This window comes from Pteropus alecto, unplaced genomic scaffold (genome assembly GCF_000325575.1).
Source record: "Pteropus alecto unplaced genomic scaffold, ASM32557v1 scaffold39, whole genome shotgun sequence".
NCBI classification, from domain to species: domain Eukaryota; kingdom Metazoa; phylum Chordata; class Mammalia; order Chiroptera; family Pteropodidae; genus Pteropus; species Pteropus alecto.
In genome coordinates this window covers 1,046,459-1,055,666 of record NW_006443568.1, presented here as the reverse complement: position 1 = coordinate 1,055,666, position 9,208 = coordinate 1,046,459, and positions in this window count along the sequence as shown.

Genomic DNA, 9,208 nt, shown 5'->3' with positions numbered 1-9,208 from the left:
AGAATCTTTCGCTAAATTTCCCTGGGGATTGAAGGACAGGGCCTCTGAGATGGGAAAAGCTGGTACAAATGACTCGATACAGCAGTTTGAAAGGGAGCTCATAGCCTGACTTTGTCACATAACATTACAAACATTACGTGAAGATTTTTAATGAGTTCTTTGTTGGGGGCCCCATGTGATTTTTTTTCACTAGGGCTAGTCCACCCCTATATCCTCTTGGAGGCCCTGGGAGTATGTGCAGAGAAGTTAAACTTCCAGACCTGGGATTAGATGAGGGTATGGTGTCCAGATGCTGGCATGCTGAGGCCTGTGGGTGAGAAGGGGTCAGCAGGTGTGCCCTCAGAGTTAGTCTCCAGGTGTCTCTCAAATTAACAGTTTTGAATGGTTTGACCGAGGAGTTATATTTCTGAACAATCCCGCCTCCTTCCCCTTTGTCCCTGTCCCCAACCTCCTTCCCCAGATGAAGTCCTATTAATCCCAATGGGTGCTGGGCGAGAGAGTATGGGAATAGTCCTTAGCACTGAAGCAGAAAGGACAGAGGCTAGAGGGGCTGGGATGGAGACTGGGGCTGAGGGTAGAGCTGGGATGTGAAGTTGCAGCTTAGTTGAGCATGGACTAAAGTGGGGTTATTGGAGGTTGGGTTGGCAAGGTATCTCTCCCAGTCTTGACAGTATTCTAAGAAGCTGATTTTTAGAGTCCAAGGCAGATGTTTTCCACCAATGAAGAGAATGTTTGGTGTCTGCTATCCCCTGAAAGCAGTGGGACAGGCCCCCTCCCCCTGCTCCCCTCAGCTGAGCAGAGTCATACATCACCAAGGGGCCAGGACTCTCTAGATGTATTGCCCTAATACGTCGCTATAGCAACTCCATCCTAATCCTGCATTATTCTAATGTGGTCCCCCTCCCCACTGTGATGTATAGCTTGGGTCTCAGTGCTTCAAGGCCCCTTCTCTGAGTCTGCTCCAAGTACCCCAGGGATGGATGGGTTGGAGGCAGTCTTGCCTTCCTTAGGTCCTGTCTTACTTCTCACCCTGTGCATGGGATCCTTTGTGAGGCTGTGTGTGGAGGGGGGGTCTGGCCCATTGGCTCAGAGAAGGGAAGCAGCCGGCCATGTGTCCTGGCCCTGGCACACGAGCGCCTGACGCACCGACCCACGCCAGCCTGCCTGGCCTGGGGACCTGAGGCCTTGGGGTTGGCAGCCAGAGCAGGACAATGGCTGCATTCCGGCTGTCAGCCACAGGCCCTCATTGTTCCTGTGGACACTGCCTGCTTGAGGGCCGTGATTCTGGCCCTCACCCCGCAGGGGGCGTAGGATGCTCCCTGGACCACTCCCCTGGGGGACCATAGAGGGGTGATTCATGCGGTGGCCAGAGCAAAGCAAGCCCCAGCTGTGCCCAGATTCTGGGGTGTGGGAGGGGGAGGCGACTGAGGGTTGTTTGTGTCAAGGGAGGGAGGGTTGAATAGCCAGAGGACTCAGGGCTGTGGACACCGACAACGTCATCTCTTACCCCTCCTTGTGTGTGGGCTGGTCAGAGAGGCCCCATTGTCAGAGGGGTAGGCCCACCCAGCCTGGAGGGGAATTGGGAATTGAGAGGGGCCATCTCAGAGGTGGGATGACCCATCAACTACCCCTCACTCTGCACTGGTGGGGAAATCAAGGTCCAGAGAAAGGCAGAGACTTGTTCATGGTCACACAGCTAGGTGATGACAAGGTTGAGACCAGAATATTTCCCCATATCTCCCTGGTGCCAAGATGCTGCTTCTATTTCTGGTAGAAAAACTGAGTCCCATTGGTGACCTCTAGCCTTAGCAGATGTTATGCTCACACACTCCTTCCTCTTCCCGACTTCCTTTGAAACCTCTCTAGTTCAGGTCAACACCTGGCATCTCTAGAGTGAGAAATTAGAGCTAAATGGATTCCTAGGCCCATGCAGAGACCATACTGGCTATACCTTTCGAAGGCCCTAAAGACACGAGCAGGACATTGAAGTTCCCAGTGCTCTGAAACAATAGACTTCATTGTTTCCTCCCAAACAATGATCTCACTTGGGCCCTCACATGCCTACCCTACATGATTGAGAGGTAGGGAGGGAAAGAAGCTAATTTAGAAGTGTTTTAAGGACAGGGGGACCAGTCTTATTTATCTCTGTATTCCTTTTTGGTTGTCAAACTGGATGATTGAATAAGGAGATAGTTGGGTGGATGGTTGAAGAGGTAGTACAGGGTTGCATGGATGAATGCATGAATGGATGGGTGGGCAGACGGATGAATGAATAAGGTTGTATGGATGGGTGGGTGGTTTGATGAATGGATAAATGGATGGAGATGGGTGGATAAATGAGGGAACGCCTATTTCATATATCGAGGCCTAGAAATGACAAATGACCCAATTTGGGTCATACTAAGTGGAGTGAGGCCTGGCCGTGTAGGTGACTTGCCCCGACCTTTGAGGCCAGGATGCCTTGTGGCATGGTTTGGTGGTCAACTGCTGGGTAGGGTTGCTGTAGAACCAGGAGTTGGGACCTGAAGGGATCTATAGCTAGACTTGGTCTTATGTTAGGTGGCTCCATAGAGTCTGGTCTGGAGGCCTTGATCCTTAGTTAAGTCTTCTGTGCTGGGGTCAAAAGAGGGGAGCCCATGGGTACAAAGGTCCTGAGCAGGGCAGGAAGAGGCACTGAAGGTTCAGGAAGGGGGAATGAGTGGGATCTGAGGGTGCTGGGGCCGAGTGGCTTTGCTTCCTTGGGATCAGGCTCTGAGCCGGGAGCCCCTGAGGCAAACCCCTACTTATTCTTCATGACCCAGCTAAATGGTACCACTGCCTATGAGGACTTCCCTGACCCTCTGGGTGCTTTCTCTCCAGAACCTAGCACAGAGCCTTAGGAGGGGCTCAGAGTACCTGACTGGAGACACGGGATTGCCACAAAAAGGCAGGAGTGGGGGAGAGGTTGGGAGACTGTACCTGCCACTAATTTTCTGGGTCATTTTGGGTGAACCTCTCAACATCCTTGGGCCTCCGTTTCCTCATTTGTGAACTGGGAATGGAGAGCTCGAACTCTTCTTTCCAGAGTGGTTTTGAGAATAAAGAGAAATAATCCTGAGGGAAAAAAGCACTAGGCATTATTTTTCTGCACTGCTTCGGCCTAGCAATAATATAATAATCTTGTACACATAAAATTAATTTTATAGCTAACATTTAATGCACTCTTACATCTGCCAGGCTCCCTTCTACGTATGTCAGCAGCCCTTTTATTTTCTTTTGACAGATGAGGAAACTGAGGCATGGCAAGTGTTAAGTAGCTTGCCCAAGGTTCTGTGGGTAGTAGGTGGTGCAGCCAGGATAAAAGTCTGGGCAGACTCCAGGGCTCACATTCTTAGCCACTATATGAGTTGCTCAGTACACAGCACTCTGAATGGATGCATCAGAAGGGCTTACTGATCTTGGTGATCCCAGGCAAGTCATCCAACTTCCCTGATCCTCATGGGATTTACCTGATGGTAGGGTGGTAGAGAGGGGCACAGATCCTAACCAATTAGCTCCAACACCCTTGGTCCCCAGCTTCTTTCCCTGGCCCAGTCCTAAGTTCTGGAACTTCCTCTGCTTTGTGCACATACCCCAAGCACTAGACGCTGCTGTTTACCCAGGGAATATAAAAAGAACATGGCCCTGGGCATCAGGTAAAAACGATTTTATCCCAGGTTCTATCATTAGTCTTGCTGTCTTGGACAGGTCACTGAAATTCTCTGGGTGCCAGTTTCTTCATCTGTGAAATAGGAATAATTAATGTGAAATAATGAAAATAAAGCATAAAATAAGTGCTGGATAGGTATTATGTCTGAATGACTTAAACAGAGTGAGGTCCATGGTAAAAGTTCATTACGTTTTGGTTTTCTTCCCCATTCACTTGTTTTGGTACAATGCACCGCCCAGGCCCTACAATAAAACAGCTTTCATTCATTTATCACATACTTATGCTAAGCACTCTATGTATATCTTCCCGCTTAATTCTCAAAATAGCTCTATGATGCAGGAACTGCCATTGTCACCATATCAAGAAATTGAGGCACAGAAAGGCTAAGTATCTGGTCTAAAGTCACACAGTTGATAGGAGGTGGAGCCAGGATTTGTATGCAGGTTTGTCTGTTCTCACAGGCCCTGTGTTTCACCATTCTGCTTTCTGTCTCCCCCTGAGACACGAAGAGCTTCCCCAGGGACTTTGATGACAATGAGAGAAGGCAGGTGACCCATAGTGGCTGGAGGGAGCCTTGATGCAGAGCCAGCTCTGTCTATGAGCTGCTGGGGTCAATGCTAGCAGCTTTTGCATGGAGGGAGCTCTCCCTTCTCCCCAGGCCAGCCAGCACAAGGAAAGGCCAAGGACAGTGACAATTTCCACTCTAAGCAAGGAGAACAGTAGCAGTGTAGGGTCCAGGTCTGCTCCTGTTTAGAGCTAAATATTCTGGAGCCTTTGAAGAAGGATTTCTGAAAAGCCATCAGGAGTGAATCATTGACTTAGGGAGGCGATGAATCAACGGGGAGTTCATAAAACGGCAAATGAATCGGGTGTGAGAACAACGGAGCCACTGCTATTCTCTAGAACCCTCTGGGGACAGAGAGCCGAGAGAAAAGAAATAAAAATAACATGGGGTCTTACGCCTGCTACAAACCTGAGTCAGCCCCTCCTTCCATGTGGAAAGACAGAGGAGACAGAGAGATGAGACCCACTGGTGGGTGAAGCGGGGCACAGGGCACTCTCGGCTCCCTGGGTCCAGGCTGCGGATGCAATTAGCTAACGCCTTTCCCCCTTCTTTTCAGAAGCCCTCACAAGAAAGAACACTGATTTTGACGAACACCCAAAATAATGTGAGATCAGGCACCATGCATTATGCATGAGGTCTGATTTAACATGAACATTATTTCTTGTGTACGAGACCATATGCCTCCATGCTGTCTCTGCAGCCTAATAATACCCAGACCCACCCTGGTCAGGCTCAGCCAGAGACAAGTCCACTGGGTATATGTGCTTGGGGGGCCTTGATGCGCAGCCCTCCTGGTACTTAGCTCATCCAGGGAGCCCGTTCAGATGCCCTGAGGTGGATTGTGGTCCTGGAAAAATATCAGGGAGTGGGGAGTGGGTGTACCTGTGTGAAAAGTGCCAGTGTGTGTGTGTGTGTGTGTGTGTGTGTGTGTATGTGTGTGTGTGAGAGAGAGAAAGACATCAGGACCCCGTGACTAGATGATGCTGGATTCATCGCGTGGCGATGTGGGGACATGTGCGTAGCTGAGGTTTCACTGAACAAGAGGAATGATGGCAGGAACGGATAGATCTAATTGCTGTGTGTGTTTGTATATATACACGAATATGTATGTGTGGGGGTGTGTGTTTAAAAAATAAGATCACACATACATACAAACACAGCCTAACTTTAATTATCTGAAGGGAGCAGGAGAGAGCTGGGAGGAGCTGAGAACAATGATGGGCAGGGATGTGTTTGGAAAGTGGTTTGCTGAATAAGTGATTGGAAATTCTGAGAGAAAGAGACCCCGTCAAATGCTGCAAAGGTGTGTGCTTAATCAAATATTACAGGTGCCAGGTACCTGGGGACTCTGGAGAGCTCAGCGCCAAAGACCACAAAACTGGTACAGGACAGCCCAACAGTGGTATGGGTGTGATGAGTGTGTTAGCATGTGTGTGAGTGAGCAAACCGGTGAGAGTGTGCATTGTGGTTTTGGCTGGCTGAGAGGAGGAGTGATGGGGATGGGTGTGAGTGGGAGAGAGACAGGAGGTAGCTGAGATGGCGAATTTCTGAGAGTGGCTGTGGGAGATGGAGAAGGAAGGGTTGCGGGCAAGCCTGTGTGTGTATGTCGAGCAGAATTCCTTCCTAGGAGGTGGTAGTTGCCTCTGCTCTACCTGGTGCCCTCATACAGTAGGCAACTTGAAGCTGATTATTCTGGGGGGCTGCTCAGCTATGAGGTAGCCCTAGTGACTGCTACCATGTCCCAGCTCAGGGACCAATAGAGGGCAGTCCTCCCACACAGAGGTCTCCCAGACAGCAAGGAGAACCCTGATCGGCTAGCCAGACACTAACTCTAGGGCCTTCAAATATGCCGGGCAGGGACAAGATTGACGGCTTCTCTGGCTTCAGTCACTAAGCCGGAGGCCTGGTGAATCTTCTTCACTAAGCTTAGGGGGAGCAGCCGGACCTTCCTCAGCTCCTTCCCCTCCTCAGGTGGGTCTCCTATCTGGAGCTCAAGCCCTGCTTGGGAAAGCCTGGGCCTGGACACATCGCTGAGGACTTGACGCTCCCGCACGCCGGCCCAGAGCCTCTCCAGAGGAGACTTGATTCCAAACAGCTCTAAGTGCGTAGCTGTGGTTGGGGGTCAGCTAGTCCTGTGGACAGTCAGTCAAGTCCTTGGGTCGAGGGATGATTACGCTGAACCTAAGCCAGGCAACGTGTAAGCTAGCGCAACTTCCTGGTGCAAGAAGTGGGCATCCTTGAGGTACAGTACAGGGCACCTTCTGGGTTTGCCTTGATGATCACAGGTGACCACAATGGCCACCTTCCCTTTCCCCGTTGTCGGCTAACTCCCACCCTGCAAATGTTCTCCCAGTTCAAGGCGTTAGCAGTGTAGTATAGACTTTCTTTTCCCCCTCCTACCTCTGGGAGGGAGCAGGCACAGTGGCTCACACCACTGTATACATATTCATATACCAACACACAGAGGTTCACATGGGGAGAGTAAAGCTCTAACAGAATCTGTGTCCACGTGATCATAGAAAATAATTTTGCTCAAATGAGAAAGGAAGATGGAATAAAAAAATTCCAAATCTGCTAGGGAAAGCTTGGTCTTCCTTGGAGGTTGATGCTAGGAACTTCTGCCTCTCTTGAACGAAAGGAAGTCTGAGGTTCTAGGAGTGAGCAGGTAGATAGATCCACAGACACATGGATGGAGAAATGGCTCGGTCAAGCTTACAGCAATGTGCCTTTCCTAAACTCTATTCTACCCAGGGAATAAGATGCTGGGGTAAAATATTTCTCCCTGTGGCTTCTCCTTATACGGTCAAATGTACTGTGGTTCCCACTCTTGTCCCAGGCTGGAGACTGAGGGAAGGAGCCTGGGGAGTGGCGAGGCTTCTGTAACCAGGGGCTGGTTACTGGGTAGCTGTCCTGGGCTGGTGTCTCATTAAGCAAAATCCTCATAAAGTGGGAGATTTCTTCTGTTCCCTTTTCCACTTTTTTTTCCATCTTTTTTGTTCTACTCTTCAGCTGCTGCTGTTTCTTGGGAGGCCACATTGTTTTTGCTGTTTTTGAGTTGACTTGCTTAAATAATAAATCCACCCTCTTGTACAGGATTAAGCAGACAATTAGTAAATCAATCAATCAATTGGTGTCCCCTGCCAGTGAAAGGCCTCGTCTTCCTGGTCGCCCTTTCCAGCGTCCAAACCTGCTGAGGCTCAGGGCGACACAAGCCACAGGGAGCTCTGAACTTCCTTTGCTTCCATTCCAGGGTCTGAAGCTGGGACAAATCCAGGAATGGAGAATTAAGGAGGGAGTGTAAACTGCTTCGAAGATCTATAGTTAGTGGAGCAGGAAATCAGAGACCGAGATAGGGTGGCCTGTGGCTCTCGGCCACGCTGTTACCCTGCCGGCCTGTAAATTCCTGACTTTCTTTTTAGGAAGCACAGGGAGGTTCACTGGCCTGCCAGTATGGGGATCGGCTGGGACACGGGTGCCAATTACAGGGCTAATTGCTCACTAGGCTGGACCGAAGGAGGGAGAAAAAAAAAGGAGCAGTGAGTGAGAGGCTGAGGATTTGAAAACCATGGTGGTCTTTGTACTTGCAGAGACAATTCCCTCAAGATTGACGGGCAGAGCGCAGAAAGTCACTGGAACGCTCAGCATGGCATAATCATCTTGAGGCCTCAGTCCAGCCAGGGATCCCCAATTCGGGGGCCTCAGAACACCTCTCCAGGTGCCCTAGAAGCTGTTGGCTGGAGCCAAGGCTTCTCACAGGCCTTGGCTTGGGTAGCTTCCCTGGGCCACAGACACCCTCACTGGGGACACAACTTTTTCCCCAATCGAGTGATTGTGTCTTCAAGCTTTGTCTCCATGAAGAGTCAGAGAGACCTGATGTGGTTTCTCCTGAGAAGGGAAAAGAACCATCTACGGAAGAAACAGGGAGAGCTATTTTATTAGTGTTTTTAAGAAGAGTAGGTTTAAAGGAAAAAGATCTTGGCTGAGACACAGGTAGTCTTGGGCTTCGGCCCCAGAACCCAGATCTGCCTCCACCATCCTGGCTTTAGGGAAGGGGTGTGTTGCTGCTGAAGGTTTGAGAGGGGGATGTCTGAGGATGTCTATGCCCCCCACCCAGGTCATGATTGCACAGCCTTGGGGTCCTCCTATAGGCATAGGCAGCACTCCCTGGGGGGGATGGTCCTTGGGTATCCATCCCTAGAGAGGGCATGGCAAGGTTTTTAGTGGCACAGTTGTTTGTACCCCCAGTCTTCTACAAGAGAACTTAAGGCAGGTTGTTTGTTTGCTGAGAAGTAGGACAGGTTTTGCAAAAGCAAACAGGTAAGGATCCCTCCCGAGGCCCACTCAACTCCTGCAAGACCACTGCAGTGGACCCAGGTAGGTTTGGGCACCACTTGCTAGTGGGTGGAGAGACGGCTAGGGCAGTCTGGGTGGGACCTGACCAGCTTCCAGATGCCCCAGGTTCCGGAATGGTTAAACTGGCTCAGACCCCACATGTGGAGTGCAGAGTGAAACGAAAGTCAGGGGTTAGGTATCAGGTGGGGGACACAAAGATGCCGGGCTGGCGGTCCAGGTCGATGCAGGGTTCTTCCTTGGCTGAGAAGAGCAGTCAAGTTGTGCCTGAGGAAGGGCTGACCCAAATTCACTGTGGTGTCTGTGGTTCACTGTCCTGGCCCTGGTCTGGTCTCAGGATAGTCTGTTTATGGGAGGGGACAAGAGGCAGCTTCATCTTCCCTAAACTCATTCACTGGTGGAAGGGGCCCAACTGTTGCCCAAGTAACAGGCGGTCCTGATACTGGCCTGGAAGAAAGTCTGTGTGGTCACCTTTCTCCAAAATAGTGAGGCCAGTATAGGAGGTGAGCCAGGCTATCCCGATACTTTACCCACAAACCGACCCAGCCCTGGTAGTAAAGAGGACAGGACACAGCCCTGGGGTACATGTTTATGTGAGTAATAAA